Here is a 20,531-nt window from a genome sequence, read left to right on the forward strand (position 1 = left end):
AATGGAAATAAGGAGGGAGTCATTTTGAAGGGAGCCTGGTATTTTATACAGAGACTGAGAAAATGAACTGAGAACAGCCTGGGAATAAAAAGTGGTGGCTGGACTCTCAAATTAAAATGCTGACATCGAGGCACTGACATCATGGCATTCCTTTGCAATAACATTATGAATGGGAAGTGGTGTGAAGAGCCTGCATACATCCCAAGTGAATTCAAATTTCCCATGCATCACCGGAGCAGAAGCAATGAGGTCACCAGAAAGAACAATATTCCCAAAACTACATCTGACCAGCAGGTTCCAAAAGCAAAATTAGGGAAACTGGACAGGAAACATTAAATGTATTCACATCTTCATTGTGTGTGAAAGCTGCTCAGATCAACTGCACACCTCTACTGTACATTTTTGTTTCAAAGGATTAAGCCAGCCAGTTCCCTTCCTAATTAAACGGGAGGGAATACGAAGGTTGCACTCTACAGGGAACCCACAGTGAAACACTGGCAGATCAGACAGTCTTTATTCATTCATTAGTGAGCAAGTTGTTCCTTAGCACTCGCTATTAGATGACTCATTAATCCTTTCATTAAAAGCTCTCATTACAAGAAAACCACTGGAGCAAATTCCCAGAACTTTCCCTTGCACCGCTGGCCTTATTTCACCACCCCCCCCCCCACCTGGTTTTCACCACATTCTTTATGGGTTAGCAATAAGCTATGCAGTTCCCATCAAAAGCTGGAAATACTCAGGAGGTCTTCACCATTAGTTTCAGGCTGACGATCTTCCATCAGAATGAGTCAGTTCTCATGCATGGTGGGAAGATGCTTGAAAGGCATGTGGACAGACATTTGGATCAATAGGAAGGATATGAACCAAATGCAGGGAGATGAGACCACCTCAGCTTGCCAACTTGGTCGGCATGGATGAATCAGCCAAAAGAACCTGTTCTGCACTGTATGCTTCCCTTGTGGCTAATTAATTAAAATGGTTTGCTTCAACATCGAGTGTTGAGGGATGTCCAGGGGCTCAGTGGGAAGCTGCTTTTCTTCCTGCATAGATTAGGGATTCACATGAACAGTATAGACGGGCAAAGGCAGATAGGCCAGTAAAGGAACAAGATGCAGAAAGTGCACAAGAAGCACGGGGCATCTTTGTGGACTTGACATATTGCATCCTCGAGAATTTGACTGTTTCAGAAATCCAGCCTTTCACACTTGTTCCTCCGGCCAGCTCTGATGAAATATCATCAACTTACAAAGCTATCTCCTTTTGCCTTGTTGACTCCACAGCTGCCACCTGACTGGCTGAGTATTTCCGGCATTCTTTCAGACACCATGTTTTGCTCCTCAAGTTTGTATCCCAGCAAAAAATTTCCCTCACCCTCCTCTTTAAGTTGTACTCATCCTCTGGTTTTCTTCCCCCAACCCTTGCACAGTGTTGGCTGTGGGAATTCTGCATCGTCACCGATTCGTACAGTGATACAGCCCAGAAACACCTAGGACTCGCAAGCCACCACTCAGTCCTCTGCTTGATTCTGAACTGTTTCCAGATTCAATGAAAGGTCATTGACCTGAAACTTGGTTCTTTTTTCTCCCCCTCTACAGATACCATTTGACCTGGACGGAGTCTGGCAGCTGCCGGGACTGTGGGAGCACTAGAGGTGAATCCACAGAAACTCACTGGCTCTCAAGCAACTCTCTTTTGCTTCTTTCTCTTGTTGTTAAGGGCGCCAGGCCATGCTTCTTATGGCAGACAAAAATTGATGTGCGTAAGACCACAAGACATAGGAGCCGAAATAGGCTATTCAGCCCATCAAATTTACCCTGCCATTTAATCATGAGCTGATTTATTTTCGCATTCAGCCCACTCCCCATAACCTTTGATGCCCTGGCTAATCAAGAATCAATCTCAGCCTTGAATACACCCAATGACCTGACCCCCCAGAAATGTCCGTGGCAACAAATTACACAGATTTACCACCCTCGGGCTGAAGAAATTCCTCCAAGTTTCTGTTCCAGGCAGACGATCTTTAATCCCAAAGTTGTGTCCTCTTGTCCAAGACTCTCCCATCAGAAGAAACAATCTTTCAACATCTCTTCTGTCCATGCCTTCCAACATTTGAAATGTTTCAATGAGATCGTCCCTCATTCTCCTAAATTCTAATGAATACATGCAAGGAGCTGTCAAACGCTCCTCGCGTTACAACTATTTCATTCCTGGATTCATCCAAGTGACACCATTTAAATCCTCTCTATCGACAGCACATCCTTTCTTCAATGAGGAGCCCAAAACTGCTCACAGAACTCCAAGTGAGGTCTCACCAGTGCCTTGTCGAGTATCAACATCACGTCCCTGCTCTTATAATCTATTTTTTTTTTTCACACCATAAATCACGTTAGCCATGATATACACTTTTTCTTTTTCACACATATACAGTGACTTTTTCTCCCCCCCCCTCCCTCCTCCCAAGCCACCCCCCCTCTCATCCATTTTAGGTATACAATCTAGGTTGCATTAAGCCAGTCAGATAATGTTGTCATTCAACAAAAATACACCAGAAATTCTACTGAGTCCATTCTTTTCTTCTCTTCTCCTTCCATCAACTTAGGTAATGTTTGTTCCCGGTAGGTTTTCGCTATTGTATTTAATGTAAGGCTCCCATACTTGTTCGAATATTTCAATATTATTTCTTAAACTATATGTTATTTTTTCTAATGGAATACATTTATTCATTTCTATATACCATTGTTGTATTTTCAAATTAACTTCCAATTTCCAGGTTGACATAATACTATCTTAACAAATCTTTTTTGTGCATCCTCCAAGTCAATTCCAAATTCTTTATTTTTTATGTTACTTAGGAGAAAGATCTCTGGATTCTTTGGTATATTGTTTTCTGTTATTTTATTTAATATCTGATTGAGATCATCCCAAAATTTTTCTACTCTCTCACATGTCCAGATTACATGAATTGTTGTTCCCCTTTCTTTTTTACATCGAAAACATCTATCAGATACTGTTGGGTCCCATTTATTTAACTTTTGCGGTGTAATGTATAGTCTGTGTAATCAATTATATTGTATCATACGTAGCCTCGTATTTATTGTATTTCTCATCGTTCCAGAACATAATTTCTCCCATGTTTCCTTTTTTATCTTTATATTTAAATCTTGTTCCCATTTTTGTTTAGTTTTACCATTTGTTTCCTTATTCTCCTCTTCTTGCAGTTTAATATACATATTTGTTATAAATCTTTTGATTAACATTGTATCTGTAATCACATATTCAAGGTTACTTCCCTCTGGTAAACTCAAATTGCTTCCTAATTTATCTTTCAAGTAGGATCTCAGTTGGTAATATGCCAGCGCTGTATCTCCAGTTATATTGTACTTATCTCTCATTTGTTCAAAGGATAAGAATCTACTTCCTGAAAAACAATTTTCTATTCTTTTAATCCCTTTTTTTTCCCATTTTCTAAAGGAAAGGTTGTCTATTGTAAAAGGGAGTAGCTTATTTTGCGTCAATATTAGTTTTGGTAATTGATCATTTGTTTTATTTCTTTCTACATGAATCTTTTTCCAAATATTGAGGAGATGGTGTAATACTGGAGAAGTTCTATGTTGTACCAATTTTTCGTCCCATTTATATAATATGTGTTCAGGTATCTTTTCCCCTATTCTATCTAATTCTAATCTCATCCAGTCTGGTTTTTCCCTTGTTTGATAAAAATCTGATAGGTATCTTAATTGTGCGGCTCTATAATAATTTTTGAAGTTTGGCAATTGTAAGCCTCCTTGTTTATACCATTCTGTTAATTTATCTAGTGCTATCCTCGGTTTCCCCCCTCTCCATAAAAATTTCCTTATTATTTTCTTTAACTCTTTGAAGAATTTTTCTGTCAGTTGTATTGGCAATGCCTGAAATAAGTATAGTATCCTTGGAAAAATGTTCATTTTAATACAGTTTATCCTTCCTATCAGTGTTAGTGGTAGCTCTTTCCAATGCTCTAAATCGTCCTGTAATTTTTTCATTAGTGGATTGTAATTGAGTTTATATAATTGGCCTAGATTTTTGTTTATTTGTACACCTAGGTATCTTATTGCCTGCATTTGCCATCTGAATGGGGATTCCTTCTTAAATTTTGTGAAATCCGCGTTATTCATAGGCATTGCTTCACTTTTATTTACGTTTATCTTGTATCCCGACACTTCTCCATATTCCTTCAATTTCTTATATAATTCTTTTATTGATAGTTCTGGTTCTGTTAAGTACACTATCACATCATCCGCAAATAGACTGATTTTATATTCCCTGTCTTTTATTTTTATTCCTTTTATATTTTTATCTATTCTTATCAATTCTGCTAGTGGTTCTATAGCTAGTGCAAACAATAACGGTGATAGTGGGCATCCCTGCCGCGTTGACCTGCTTAAGTTAAATTGCTTTGATACATGTCCATTTACTGTCACTTTCGCTAACGGTCCCTTATATAATGCTTTAATCCAATTAATATACTTCTCCGGTAAACTGAATTTTTGCAATACTTTGAACAAATAATTCCATTCTACTCTGTCGAAGGCCTTCTCTGCGTCTAAAGCAACTGCTACTGCAGGTGCTTTATTTCCTTCTACTGCATGAATTAAGTTAATAAATTTACAAATATTGTCTGTTGTGCGCCTTTTTTTGATAAATCCAGTTTGGTCTAAATTTACCATTTTCGGTACCTGTTCTGCTAATCTGTTTGATAATAGTTTAGCTATTATCTTATAATCTGTGTTTAGCTAAGATATTGGTCTATATGACGCTGGTGAGAGTGGATCTTTCCCTTGTTTTAGTATCACTGTAATTATTGCTGTTTTACATGAATCTGGTAAGTTTTGTGTCTCATCAATCTGGTTGATTACATCCAGGAGGGGCGGTATTAATAGGTCTTTAAATGTTTTGTAGAATTCTATTGGGAGTCCATCCTCTCCTGGTGTCTTATTATTTGGTAATTTTTTTATTATCTCTTGTATTTCTACTGTTCCAAATGGTTCTGTTAATTTATTTTGTTCCTCTATTTGTAGTTTTGGTAGTTCAATTTTAGTCAAAAATTCATCTATTTTCCCTTCTTTCCCTTCGTTTTCAGTTCGGTATAATTGTTCATAGAATTCTCTGAAGTTTTCCTTAATTTCTTTCGGATTATATGTAATTTGTTTGTCTTTTTTCCTTGTTGCCAATACCATTTTCTTAGTTTGCTCTGTCTTAAGCTGCCATGCTAAGATTTTGTGTGTTTTTTCACTTAGTTCATAATATTTCTGTTTTGTCTTCTTTATATTCTTCTCCACCTTATATGTTTGTAATGTTTCATATTTCATTTTTTTATCCGCCAATTCTCTTCTTTTAGTTGTATCTTCCTTCATTGCTAATTTTTTTTCTATGTTTACTATTTCCCTTTCCAACTGCTCTGTTTCCTGATTGTAGTCCTTCTTCATCTTGGTTACATAACTTATTATTTGCCCTCTAATGAATGCTTTCATTGCGTCCCATAGTATAAACTTATCTTCCACTGATTCCGTATTTACTTCAAAATACATTTTTAATTGTTTTTCAATAAATTCTCTAAAATCCTGTCTTTTAAGTAACATGGGGTTTAATCTCCATCTATACATTCTTGGGGGGATGTCCTCTAGCTTTACTGTCAGTATTAAGGGTGAATGGTCCGATAGAATTCTCGCTTTATATTCTGTTTTTCTTACTCTATCCTGCATACTAGCTGATAACAAAAATAGGTCTATTCTTGAGTATGTTTTATGTCTAGTCGAGTAGTATGAGTATTCCTTTTCTTTTGGGTTTTGTTTCCTCCATATGTCCACAAGTTTCATTTCTTGCATTGATTTAATTATAAATTTGGTTACTTTGTTCTTCCTGTTAATTTTTTTCCCCGTTTTATCCATATTTGGATCCAAATTCAGGTTGAAATCCCCTCCTATTAGTATGTTCCCTTGCGTATTAGCTACCTTCAAAAAGATATCTTGCATAAACTTTTGATCTTCTTCGTTAGGTGAATATATATTAAGTAGATTCCAATGCTCCGAATATATCTGACATTTTATCATAACAGATCTCCCTGCTGGATCTATTATTTCCTCTTCTATTTTAAATGGCACATTTTTGCTAATTAATATAGCCACTCCTCTTGCTTTTGAATTATACGATGCTGCTGTTACATGTCCTACCCAATCTCTCTTTAATTTCTTGTGCTCCAATTCAGTTAAGTGTGTTTCTTGGATAAATGCTATATCTATTTTTTCCTTTTTCAGTAAATTTAGTAGTTTCTTCCTTTTAATTTGGTTATGTATTCCATTAATATTTAAAGTCATATAGTTCAGCGTAGCCATTTTATATTTTGTTTATCTTCTCTTTCCGTTTTTCCATCATTACCTTTCCTCCTTTTCCATTTCTGTTTTCTTATTTTCAACTCTTTACAAGACAACATTCCTACAACATCCAACATTTTCCTTATTCTCCTATTTCTATCTTCTTTATCCCCAATCTCCCCTTCCCCTCCTGAGTTGTCCTTTATCCCTTGTCGGACAACCACATCTCCCCTCTCCATTTGGATTTGCGAATCCACTCGCAAGCGTCAACTGATTTTGCAGTGACCACTATTTTCCCCCACCCAGCCCCCCCCCCAGAAAAGATTTCACTTTTCATATGTCACAAAGGTCACTCTTTTAATTCCCTCCTTATTCTCTCTATTCCATTACCTTCCCTTATTAATTCTTGTCTATACTATCTATATTTTCCTCTAATTACAGATACATTCACGTATGCACATTGTCTCTATTCACTCTTATACCTCTTTACCCGCATACATATCAATCGTGGTCATTTTTACTCTCATTACCCGTCTTCATCCCTCAGTCTATTTTTGTCTTTACCCACATACATATCATTCGTGATCATTTTTACTCTCATTACCCGTCTTCATCCCTCAGTCTATTTTTGTAATTGTTCTGCAAATTTTCGTGCTTCTTCTGGATCCGAGAATAGTCTGTTTTGTTGTCCTGGAATAAATATTTTCAATACCGCAGGATGCTTCAGTATAAATTTATACCCTTTCTTCCATAAAATCGCCTTTGCTGTATTGAACTCTTTTCTCTTCTTTAGGAGTTCAAAACTTATATCTGGATAAATGAAGATTTTTTGCCCTTTATATTCCAGTGGTTTGTTGCCCTCTCTTACTTTTTCCATTGTCTTCTCCAGTACCTTTTCTCTTGTAGTATATCTTAGGAATTTTACTACAATAGATCTTGGTTTTTGTTGTGGTTGTGGTTTAGAGGCCAATGCTCTATGTGCCCTTTCTATTTCCATTTCTTGCTGTAGTTCTGGACATCCTAGGGTCTTAGGGATCCACTCTTTTATAAACTCCCTCATATTCTTGCCTTCTTCATCTTCCTTAAGGCCCACTATCTTTATGTTATTTCTTCTGTTATAATTTTCCATTATATCTATTTTCTGAGCTAGTAGTTCTTGTGTCTCTTTAGTTTTTTTATTAGATTCCTCCAATTTCTTTTTTAAGTCTTCTACCTCCATTTCTGCTGCTACTGCCCGTTCTTCCATCTTGTCCATTTTCTTCCCCATTTCTGTTAAGGTCATATCTATTTTATTCACTTTCTCTTCTGTGTTGTTTATTCTTCTTCTTAAATCATTGAATTCCTGTGTTTGCCATTCTTTAAATGACTCCATGTATCCTCTAACAAGAGAAAGTATATCCTTTACCTTGCCTTTCCCTTCATCTATTTCACTGTATTCTTCCTCTTCTTCTTCCTCTGGGTTGGCCATCTGTTGTTTCTTTGTTGCCCTTTCCTTCTCTTCTTTCTTGTTTCCATTGTCTTCTGTGGTCTCTTCTTGCTGCAGGTGTTCTGCAGCTGTCGTTGCCGGCTGTGGAGATCGACTCCACAGCTGGTCCCCCCTCCCGTCGGTGTGTTTTTTTTCATGCGCGGTTGCGCACTTTTACTCGGCTCTGCGAGCCATTGTTGTAGTTCTTTTTCTACCGACCTGAGGATGCGGGCTCCTCTCTCCACAGCGGGCCTCTTCGGACAGGTAAGGCCTTCACCTTTTTCCTCCGTTGTCTTCTCTTCCTCTCTTCTTTCCGTTGATTTTGATTTTTCTCCTTTTGTCTCCATCTTCTTTCCACCTTTATACTCACTTTTCTTTAACTTGTATTTCTGTGCCTTTGTATTTTCTCTTGTTTTTCCCGACTTTTCTGGAGAGGGCTGGAGTTCTCCGTCCGGCCACTACTCCATCACGTGACTCCTCCTCTTATAATCTATTCATGTAATTCTGATATCATGCTTTTTTAATGTCTTATGATGTGACAATAAAAGGAACCTTGAACCAGTATTTCCAGCATTTTGTGCTCTTACTTCAGAATTCCAGCATCTGCAGGGTTTTGCTTTTAATTAAAATACCACTGGATTCGTGCAAGCTCAACTGTCCTTGGATTAATACCTTTACTGACGATAAGAGTCATGAATCCTGTGATGTGCTGCCACAGCAGTACAGCAGGTTTCACAGAGTTCTCCCCCTCATTACTTGAACTGAAGATATTTGAGTGCAGGTTTTAGGACTCAATCCTCCTGCAATGAGATCATCGTCAAACATTTGACATATTAATGGGGCAAATCTTACCCATCTTCCAGGGGATATGCTGCCATTCTCGAGCAGAGACTGCAGCCTTTACCTTGCACCATACTAGCCGTGGGAATTCTGCATATCCATCACAGAAAGAGGCCCTTCGTCTCATCACATCTGTGCAGACCATCAACTTACACTCATCTACTGTTAATCCAATTGTATTCTTCCCATATCCCATAAGATATAGGCCATTGAGCCCATTAATTAAAGTCCACCATTCCATCATGAGCTGATCCATTCTCCCACTCAGCCCCAGTCCCATAACCTTTAATACCCTGACTATTCAAATACCCATCGATCTCTGCCCTAAGTAAACCTAACGACCTAACCTCCACAGTCGCCTGTGGCAGCAAATTCCAGATATTCACCATTCTCTGGCTAAAGAAATTCCTGAAGCTGTGCCTCTTTTGTTCTAGGCTTCCCAGCCATGGGAAACAACTTTGCCATATCTAGTCTGACCAGACCTTTCAACGTTCTAAATGCTTCTGTGAGGTCCCCTCCTCATTCTTCTGAACTCCTAAGAACTATTATCTGTTCCTCATATGCAAATTCCTTTATTCCAGAAATCGTTCTTGTAAATATTCTCTGAACCCTCTCCATTTTATCAAATAAGGAGTTCAGAACTGTACACAGTACTCCAAGTGAGGTCTCACCGGTGCCTGATAGAGCCCTGCTACGCTATTCCTCTGGAAATGAATTCCAACACTGCATTCGTCCTCTTGGCCACTGAATCAAGAACTAATCAACTCCACCCAGAATCTACTGATCAGCAACACAAAAGGGGCAGATTAATTTGCCAACCATCATATCTTTAGGATGTGGAAGGAAACCAGAACACATGGAGTAGGAGCACCAGATAGCAACCAGTGTCAGGATTGAACCTAGGTCTCATGCTGTGAGGCAGCACATCTCCTATTTGCACCACTTGCTTGGTTGGGAATCACTGAGGCCTGTCTCCCAGCTCTCGGGCCAGGAAATGCACCCACATAGCCACAAACACAGCAAGCCCATTCAAATGGGACACAGTCACTGTTTGGAGAAAATAAATAAAGACTTTTATTTGATTAGGTTATTTTTTTCCATTGTTTTAAATGTGTTTTTAATTTAGATATATGGCATAGTAACAGGCCCTTTCAGCCCACCAGCCCATGTCGCTCAAATACCCAATTAACCTACAACCCCCGTACATTTTTGAATGATGGGAGGAAACAGAGAGAACGTACAAACTCAACCCCAGGTCACTGGTGCTGTAATAGCATTACACTAGCTGTTAGCATTGTTTACACTGGTGGGGGAGACCGTAACTAGGGGGGCCTAGCCACAAGATTCAAGGTAGCAATGTGGTGAACTGCAGAATACTTATTAATCTGGCTCTTCCCTGTCCTGTGACTGCACCCTTGGCTCCTCCCTCTTGATAAAGGCTCCAACACCATAACCCCTCCCCAGAAAGCCTGGGTCACAGCACAGGATGACCAAGTTTATTGTAAATAAAAGCCAAGATCTAGTCTTTTGAGCTATTGATAGTGCATCAAAGTCGATTTAGGACGGAGAGGAGGAGGAATTCTTTTCACAGAGGGCGGAGAATCTGTGGAATTTGCTGCCTCATGAAATAGTGGAGGTTATCTCAGTAAATATATTTAAGACAAGGTTGGATAGATCTTTACGTAGGAGGGAAATTAAGGGATAGGCGGAAAAGGCAGGTAGGTGGAGATGAGCCTATCATCAGATCCAGCTCCTATTTCTTATGTTCTAATTGTGCTGCCTGCAATTGGCCATTGGTGTTGCTCTTTTTGCTTTTGTCTTAAAAATTGTTTTATTTAGTCATTATTTTCACATATTGTGTGGTTCTTTACATTGTGAACTTCTCAAACAATTACCTCTGTCAGGGGTTTGAAGGCACAGAGTTGGGGGGTAATTCATTCACACTGGGACTGTCCTGGGATGACTTCTGCATTGCTGGTCAGCTGTGCGTCAGCCTGGGCCTGCTCCAATACTGGGCAATAATTATTGTTTGTATTCAATCCCTCCATGGCAAGTCATACTTCAATAAAAACAAGTCAACGTCACGAGCTTTTGATGGGGAGTGTCCAACTCCATTACTGCACTGACATGGTGATTTAAAGCAAATTCTACTCCATTCACTTTAATGAGCCCCATCAAGCTGAGCTGTATTAGCCCCCCACCCCATCCTAAATAGGCATTGAGATCTTGCAATCAGAAACATTTCCCTTAGGTGTGGTTTGAACCTGCTTATCCATCTATATTTGCTCTTGCTCCAAGACTTGTGCACCTGTGATTAATGGGCTTCACCCTGACAACACATTGATTTATAAAATACTCATCTTTTTTGCAAGTCTTTCCAACCAACCCTTCCCCTATCTCTTTAACCATCCACAGCCCCTCAAGCCTTCCAGGTTTCTTTTCCGTTCCAGTTCTGGCCTCTAGAACTCACTTGAGTTTAAATGTTTCCTCTTGGGACCACATGTGCCCAGCTGCCAAATTGCTGACCTCTGGAATTCCCTCTCCCATCTGCTCCACCTCAATCCTCCTGCGAGACATTCGCTGAAACTACCTCGCTGAGAAACTTGTAGTCATCTGCTCTTATTTACTTTTTTGTGGCGTTAAAATTTGCCCCCATTTTGATTGGCAATATATCTGCTAAACATCTTGTGGCATTTCATCATATTAACGTCTCTATCTTTTTATTACAAGATTGTATTTGGATGCAGGCATTGGTGAAAACTTGTGAGTCCAATAGCAATGATACAATGGTTAGCAGCTGAAGAAAATGAAGTGTACGTGAATACTTAATACAGCCTCTCAAAACAGCCCGAGGCTCTGTTGTTTCAATTATCCCTTCAAGCATTTTTTTGCATTTGAATTTTCAGACTGACAGATGTTCCCCAGCAACTGCTGGCTAGTAACCAGAGTTGAGGATTCAGTGTCAAATACGCTGAATAACTGATTATGAAGCACCAATAGGCTCATACCTATTTGTCATCAAATGTAAAATGCCAATGGCACTGCTAGCGTAGCGGTTAAAGTAATGCTATTACAGCGCCAGTGACCCTGATTGAAATTTGTTAGGAGTTTGTACATTCTCCTCATGCCTGCATGGGTTTCATCCAAGTGCCCCAGTTTCCTCCCACCCTCCAAAACATATGAGAGGTGTAAGTTAATTGGGGTATTTAGGGCAGCAAGGACTCATGGGCTGGAAGGGCCTGTTATGGTTCTGTACGTCTAAAGTTTTTTTTTTAAATATATCAAATTGATTTAAACTGGTTAAGTTCTGAAGGGTTCCAATGCTCAATTCATGGAGTTAATGAATTATTATGTTGTAAAATCCCAGCCACAACATTCCAGGAACCAGCATTGTCAACCAGGTGGCAAAGCTTCAAAATAGGATTATGAACCAGCCTGATGGAAAATGATGCAGTAATAATCAGACTAAATAACACAACTGCTGCTAAAATAAATCTCCAAAACTTGTCAAACAAATAGTCATGCAGAATTCTCAGCTCGGGAAGAAAGCTATAGCTTTCTGAAAGTCTTCACGGAACCAGTAGATCAGATGCCCTTCCTTACACGCAGTTGACAATGCTAGAACTGGAGAAAAAAATGCCACCATCATGTAATTTAATGGCTTAGAAATGTGTCATAATTAAAAAGGCATTTAGAGCTAAATTTATTTTTGAAACAGTGGGTGACGGGCTTGGTGAAGGCATTTCTCCAGCCAGCATTGACCACAGTAGACACAGTGCATTAAGGATGCACCTGTTATTTTTCCTTTAAACCAGTGGTTTTCAAATTGCCCCTCTAAACTCACATTCCACCTTAAGCAATCCCTATGCCATAGGTTCTCTGTGATTAGTAAGAGATTGCTTAAGGTGATATGTGAGTGAAAATAAAAAAGTTTGAAAACTATTGTTTTAATTATACCTAATTGACTCGTTACGTGCACGGTTTCATAGCTCCAAAGGAAGTGGGCCAGTGACAATTTTCCTCCAGCAAAATATTTCAGTGACAATTGGGTCTAGAGCAGTGATTCTCACCCTTCCCTTCCCACTCACATCCCACCTTAAGCCATCCCTTACTAATCACAGAGCACTTATGGCATAGGGATGGCTTAAGGTGGAATGTGAGTTTGGGGGGCAGTTTGAAAACCATTGCTTTGAACTGATGTTTTGTTGACAGAGATAAGTAACATCCAGATACACTTCTAATTAAAGCTTGGGGGGTCCATAAAACCTCTCCCAGACAGGTCTGGAACTGCTCCCTGGTCCCAATTCCAAGACAATTAAATTCTAAGCAGCAAATTCTTGTATCCACTTCAACAAGTTAGCTGTCGTTTAAAAAAAAGGTCAAACAGAAAGAAGAGAGGGAAAGGAAGGAGAGAGATTGCCGAAGGCAAGTGGGACACTTGCTCGAGTTACTACGTCCAGTGATGTTGCAAACACACTCACAAAGAGCTTGTTAGTCACACATGATCGTAGTAATAATTTATCTAACAAATTCCATTGAGTAGACTGATAAAGGAAATACACCCATATCTGAAAGATATTACAAAGTTTCCCTTGATTTTGCATTGGGAATATGAACAGTCTACCTGTACGCAATAACTGTTACTGTTGACTAAACAAGGCAGTAACTTCCTTTGTTCGCAAATTTACTGTTAAATTCTGAGGTCAGAAAAGCACTCACTCTTCCATAAAATTCAAAACACCAATACTTAGCACATAAATTCAACAGTGAAACATTGAAAGGCAGGAATTTCTGGAACTTAACACATCAAAAAAAATGTAATAATTGGTCTTTTCAAGCGAACAAACTTGAAAGCATGATGCTTAAAATTCCTCTCCAGTACAGTTATACCAGAGCAAAGTGTTTATCATGTCAGCTTTTAAATCAGTGGTTCTCAACCTTTTTCTTTCCACTCACATACCACTTTAAGTAATCCCTAAGCCATCGGTGTTCTTGGATTAGTAAGGGATTGCTCAAGGTGGGATGTGAGTGGGAAGGAAAGGGTGAGAATCACTGCTCTAGACCCACCTGTTACTGAAATATTTCACTTGAAAAAAATTGTCTTTGGCTCATTTCCTTTGGAGTTCTGAAACCGTGCACCTAACAAGTCAATTAGGGAAGATTAAAACAGTGGTTTTCAAACTTTTTCTTTCCACCCACATCCCACCTTAAGCAATCCCTTACTAAGAAAAAAGTTGAGAACCACTGTTTTAAATGATTGATGGAAATCTTTCAAATAAATAGCATTTTTATTATATTTTCTATTTCAATCTGGTAGAATAAGTAATATTGTCTCAGTAGAACAGCAGCTGCTGTTTTTGTGTGAACAAAGAGAAGACAGAGGGACTCAATATGTTAGGCAGTAAGTAGTAAAACACAAGAGTCTTCAGACACCGAGATTTAAGTCAAAACACAATGCTAGAGAAACTCAGCTGGCCAAACAGTGTCCTTTCGAGCAAATCAGGCAGCAGAAACGGTAAATGTTTTGAGTCGGGACTATTTATCGAGACTTGAGTGGGAAGGGAAGAGATCAAAAAAAGGTGGGGTGGGGGAATGGGGAGAGGCAGAGATGATGGGGTACTGGATAGAAGAAGGTGAGATCAGAGGGAAAGAGAGAGGTGGGCAGTGTTCCCTCTCAGCTGTGCACACACACACTTGCACAAAAAGGACAGCGTGCACGTGCTCAGATGTGCGCTCAGCAATTGCCTTTGTGCGCGCACACAGCTTAAAGGGAACTCTGGAGGTGGGAGATAGGGAAGGCAGCCACTAAAGAGGGGTAAGGGTTAGAGAGAAAAGTGAGAACAGGAGCAGGTGGAGGACAGATGGGAACAGTGAAACCAGAACGAGATTAAAACATGAAAACCTGCAGACACTGCAATTTAAGTCAAAACATAATGCTGGAGAAACTCAGCAGGTCAAATAAGGTAATAGCAAAGATAAAGATACATAGCCAATGTTTCGGGCCTGAGCCCTACATCAAGGTATGAGCAAAATGTAGGCAGGAGTTGTGAGAATAACGAGGTAGAGGAGGAGCACAGGTCCCGAGGCAAATGTAATTGGTGGATAAGGGAAGGAGGGAAAAATAGCAAAGTGGGCACCATAGGGGCTCGAGTGGATTCTGGATGGTGATGCCTGTATTATCATTTGAATTCTTAAATTCTGTAATATTGTATGAATGTGAATTCTTGTAACCACCTTTGTTCGAAGAAAAAAATACAGAGGTGATGCAGGTATGTGAAATTCAGGTGCAGATCAATTATGATCTAACTAAAAGGCAAGGTTAAATAGCCCGGGACAACACGACAGTTAAAGTAGAATTCTATTGATATTTGCTGCTCAGTCCTTAGGCCCACATACCAACCTGATGACATTTTATTCTTCTCAAAACAAATCTACAGGTAGATCAATGAAAACAAACTTTATAATCATTAGTCAGGAGCTTTGAAGTACCTACACATTATTGCTGGAATTCACACTCGGGTGAAATCACCAAGACTGCATTCCCTTTCATACAGTTCTCGAAATTACTCTTATTTAAGAAAATAGTGGCTAATCACTGATCAACTGCAAACACTTTCAGTAAAAGCAACAGGAATCCACTTGAGCCCATTTCCTTTCCATCTAATCACGCAAAGCATGTCATCATTGTTCCATCGAGGGACCTGATGGCACATCGAGGTTGATTCACATGCTTATCTTTGTGGCTTCTGCAGACTTGACATCTGGAGTTGTGAAGCTATCCCGGATGAAGATGTAGTGAGAGATGTGGATAGAGATGGTTCTAACAGGCAGAAAGCAGCAGGCATCCAGAACAGGCGGGTCATATTTAACTAACTTACTGGGGTTCTTTGAGACTATAACAAGAACAGTGGACAGAGGGGAAGGGTGATTGCGTGATCCTTGGACTTCCAGAGGTGTCCGATATCAAGTCTCTTACCGGGGCCTGCGGAGAGGAGTCGGCGTCGGAGGCGGCCATTGGTCGGACGGGCTTACAGGAGAGCGTGTAGGGGTTAATTGGTAAAAGGCCAATAAATAAGAGGGACAGCGAGCGAGTGGTCCAGCGAAGGAGTGGGACTTCCAGGCTTTGGCTCATCAGGCTTCGGCGAAAGCAGGCGGAGCGAAAGGTTGGCTGTTTTTATGAGCACTTTCTAGGTGAGTGCACTGTACATTAAAAAGCTGAGCCATGCCTATGGGGTTAGTGCTCTGCTCAAGTTGCCAGATGTGGGAGGCATGGGTGACCTCCACCCTCCCAAATGACCATATCTGTGCCAGGTGCAAAGAGGTGGGGTTCCTTAGGGGCCGAGTTGATGAACTGGAGCTCCAGCTTGATGACCTTAGGCTCACAAGAGAGAGTGAGGAGGTAAGCGAAAGGACCTTAAATCTTCCCACAGGATATACCTGCAGGGGATGTAATGAGACTCAAGCATTAAAAAAAAATAAAATTAAAGAAATGGAGTTGCAGCTTGATGATCTGAGGCTTATCAGGGAGAGTGAAGAATTTATAGATACAACGCTCAGGGAAGTGCTTACCCCTGGATTGGGGGGGGGTCAGGTAAGTGGACTACTGTCAGGGGAGGGGGGAAAGTTGCTAGCTCTGTGGTGAGCACCCCAGTGGCTACTGCTCTTAGCAACAAATATAGTGTATTGGATGTAGTTGGGGAAGATAACCTGCCAGAGGTTGCACCAAGGGAACCGGTGGTGCAGAAAGGAAGGAAGGGGAACAAGGTGGTCATTGGGGACTCCATCGTCAGGGGAACAGACAAAAGAATCTGCGAACCTGACAAGTGTTCCCGTATGGTGTGTTGCCTCCCAGGAGCCAGGGTGCGAGACGTCTCGGATAGGGTTCAGAGTATCCTGGGGGGGGGGGGTGGGGAAGGTGAACGGCCAGAAGTCCTGATACACGTGGGTACAAATGACGTGGATAAGATGAAGGAGGAGAACCTGAAGAGGGACTACCGTGAGCTTGGAAGGAGGTTAAGAAGCAGAACCTCCAGGATTGTAATCTCGGGGCTGCTACCTGTGCTGTACATGGGTAGGGGCAAAAATAATAAAATCAGGAGGTTAAATGTGTGGCTGGAGGAATGGTGCAGAGTGCAGGGATTCAGGTTCATTGACCATTGGGATCTCTTCTGGGGAAGACAAGACCTCTACAGGAGGGATGGTTTACACCTGAATGCAATGAGGGCCAATATACTGGCAGTTAGGTTTAAAAATGTTGTCAGATTTGATTTAAACTAATTTGGCAGGGGGAAGGGAACAGGACTGATAGGGAAGCAGATAGGAGAGTGAATATAGGGGTGTTTCCGTTAGACGGTGAAACAATAAGGAAAAAGGGAACTAAAAAGAATAGGAGAGTAGGGGCAAGTGCATCGAGAACAAAGGTGGAAGGAGAAAGGAGATATGGTATCAAGGTATTGTGTATGAATGCACGGAGTGTAAGGAATAAAATGGATGAGCTTGAGGCACAAATGGTAATGGGAGGTTATGATATTGTCGGAGTAACGGAGACATGGCTGCGGGAAGGGCAGGATTGGGAAATAAATGTTCCAGGGTACACGTCCTGCAGAAAAGACAGAAAGTTAGGAAGGGGAGGTGGGGTAGCTCTGTTGGTAAGAAATGAAATTCAGGCGTTTGAAAGGAAAGACATTGAAACAGGTGGGGTAGAGTCTGTTTGGATAGAATTAAGAAATTGTAAAGGCAAGAGGACCATAATGGGGGTCATTTACAGGCCTCTGAAAAGTAGATAAGATATCAGTAGAAGTATAAATCAGGAATTAAGAGTGGCATGTCAAAGAGGTAGCAATACAGTAGTTATGGGGGACTTTAACATGAAGGTGGACTGGGATAATCAGATGGGGGCAGGAGCACAAAAGACTGAGTTTATTGAATGTCTACGAGATACTTTCTTGGAGCAGCTAGTGGAGGAACCTACCAGGGGGAAGTCGATTCTGGACTTGGTGCTGTGCAGTGATGCAGAGATAATAAGTGACCTCGATGTAGGGGAGCCATTAGGGAATAGTGACCATGGTATGGTTGCTTTTGAGCTGCAATTAGAAAGGGAAAAAGAAAGGAAGTCGGAAGCATCTGTACTGCAGTTAAATAAAGGGGATTATGCAGCTATGAGGGAGGAGCTAGCCAAAATAAAATGGAAAGATACACTAGCTGGGAGGACAACTGGGGGAAAATGGCAGGTATTTTTGGACATTTTTCATAGGTTTCAGGACAAATTTATTCCAAAGTGGAGGAAAGGCTCTAGGAGATGCAAATGGCAGCCGTGGCTAACTAATGAAATCAAGTGTAATATCAAATCCAAAGGGAGTAAGTATAGGATAGCGAAGCGGAGTGGGAAGTTAGAGGATTGGGAAACCTTCAAAGAGCATCAGAGGGTAACTAAGAAAGTCATAAGAGAGGGGAAAATTAAGTACGAGAGGAAATTAGCAAATAATATAATGGAGGATAGCAAAAGCTTTTTTAAATATGTGAAGAGGAAGAAATTGGTTCGGTCTAAAATTGGTCCATTAAGAATGGAAAAGGGTGAAATTATTACCGGAAACAAGGAGATGGCTGAGGAATTTAACAAATACTTTGCAACTGTCTTCACCAAGGAGGATATAGGTTATGGTCAGTTAGGGGGTAATGGACTTGGGGAACTTTCCTGGGGAAGTAGGGGATCTAATGGATATCCGGATCCAGAAACAGGAGGTTGTGAGTAAATTGTTGGGACTAAGGGCTGATAAATCCCCAGGGCCTGATGGGCTGCATCCCAGGGTGCTTAAAGAAGTTGCTATGGAAATTGTGGAAGCACTGGTCGACATTTTCCAAAGTTCCATAGATTCGGGGGAGGTCCCTGAGGATTGGAGAGTGGCTGATGTGGTGCCGATTTTTAAGAAGGGAGGGAGGGAGAAAACGGGAAATTATAGACCGGTCAGCCTGACGTCGGTGGTGGGGAAGATATTGGAGTCTATCATAAAAGGAGTAATAGCAGAACACTTAGGCAGAAATAATAGTATAAGGGCTAGTCAGCATGGATTCCTTAAGGGTAAGTCATGCTAAACTAACCTTCTGGAATTTTTCGAGGATGTGACAAAGAGGGTGGACTTGGGAGAGCCTGTGGATGTGGTGTATTTGGACTTCCAGAAGGCCTTTGATAAGGTACAGCACGGGAGACTAGTGGGCAAGATCAGGGAGCATGGTATTGGAGGTAAGGTGCTGACATGGATAGGAAATTAGTTAAGAAATAGGAAACAAAGGGTTGGGGTAAGCGGGTCTTTTTCAGGATGGCAGGATGTGACGAGTGGAGTGCCGCAGGTATCGGTATTGGGTCCTCAGTTGTTTGTAATTTATGTAAATGATTTGGATGAGGGGATTATTAATAACGAGCAAATTTGCAGATGACACGAAACTGGGTGGAGGTGTGGGGTGTGAGGAGGATGTTAGGAAAATGCAGAGGGACTTGGACAGGTTGGGGGAGTGGGCTGCTGAATGGAAGATGACGTTCAATGTAAGCAAATGTGAGGTTATCCATTTTGGGGACAATAATAGGAAAGCTGAGTATTATTTAAATGGAGACAAGCTAGGGAGTGGGGAGGAGCAAATGGATCTGGGAGTACTTGTTCACCGGTCACTGAAGACTAGCATGCAGGTTCAGAAAGCTGTGAAGAAGGCTAATAGCATGTTGGCTTTCATAAAGAGGGGATTGGAGTATAGGAACAGAGACGCCCTTCTGCAGTTGTACAGGGCCCTGGTGAGACCCCACCTGGAGTATTGCGTCCAGTTCTGGTCTCCAATTTTGAGGAAGGACATACTAGCTATAGAGGGTGTGCAGCGCAGATTTACAAGGTTAGTTCCAGGGATGGCGGGGTTGACATATGCTGAAAGGCTAGAAAAACTGGACTTGTATCCGATGGAGTTTAGAAGGATGAGGGGGGACATGATTGAGGTATACAAAATCATCAGGGGGATAGACAAGGTGAAGTTGGATTACTTGTTCCCAATGATGGGGGAGACGAGGACTAGAGGGCATAGTTTAAGAATACAGGGTAGGCCCTTTAGGACGGAGATGAGAAAACATTTTTTTACCCAAAGAAGTGTGAATCTGTGGAATGCTCTGCCACAGAGGGTGGTAGAGGCAGATTCGCTGATTATTTTCAAAAGAGAGTTAGATAAGACTCTAGTGGGCAAAGGAGTTAAGGGTTATGGGGATAAGGCTGGAAAGGGGTACTGATGGTAGTGATCAGCCATGATCTGTAAAATGGCGGTGCTGGCTCGATGGGCCGAAGGGCCTACTCCAGCTCCTATTGTCTATTGTCTATTGATAAGGAGCTGAACACAAGGCTTATCGAGAAGATAAGGATCCACGGAGTTGAGGATGGTGTATAGATTGTAGACTGATTTACTGATGACATTCTCCATCTCCTTGAACCAATGCTATTCCTTCATCTCCTTGAATCAATGCCATTGTCATCTCCTTGAACTGATGGCATTCTGCAAACTCATTTACCAATGACATTCTGCCATCTCCTTGACTACTACAACAATGTGATGAAAATACTCCAGAAGAGTAAAGCAGAACATTACAGGTTATTGATCCAGTCATGTTGAAGAATCATCAACATAGATAGGTACATCAGAATTGTCCTTGACCTGAGACAATGGCTCATTTATTCTTCCTGGTGAGAGGGCAGAGGTAGACATTAGTGTGGCAACCCTGGTGAAATGCTCTGTCCACTGTACAACACATTTGGTGGGGGGGGGGGGGGGGAGGTGGGAATCAAGATCATTGAATGGCCTTAAAGCATCTTCAACCTTCTAAGCTTTTGAGATGCTTGTTTGTA

At 41.0% G+C, this 20,531-nt stretch overlaps 1 protein-coding gene across 5 annotated transcripts in view; it reads right to left on the reverse strand.

Moving 5' to 3' along the window:
* Window positions 1-20,531, reverse strand: part of ltbp1 (latent transforming growth factor beta binding protein 1) — a 408,702-nt gene that overhangs the window by 338,994 nt on the left and 49,177 nt on the right. The window lies entirely within an intron of this gene.

This window comes from Narcine bancroftii, chromosome 4 (genome assembly GCF_036971445.1).
Source record: "Narcine bancroftii isolate sNarBan1 chromosome 4, sNarBan1.hap1, whole genome shotgun sequence".
Classification (NCBI taxonomy): Eukaryota; Metazoa; Chordata; class Chondrichthyes; order Torpediniformes; family Narcinidae; genus Narcine; species Narcine bancroftii.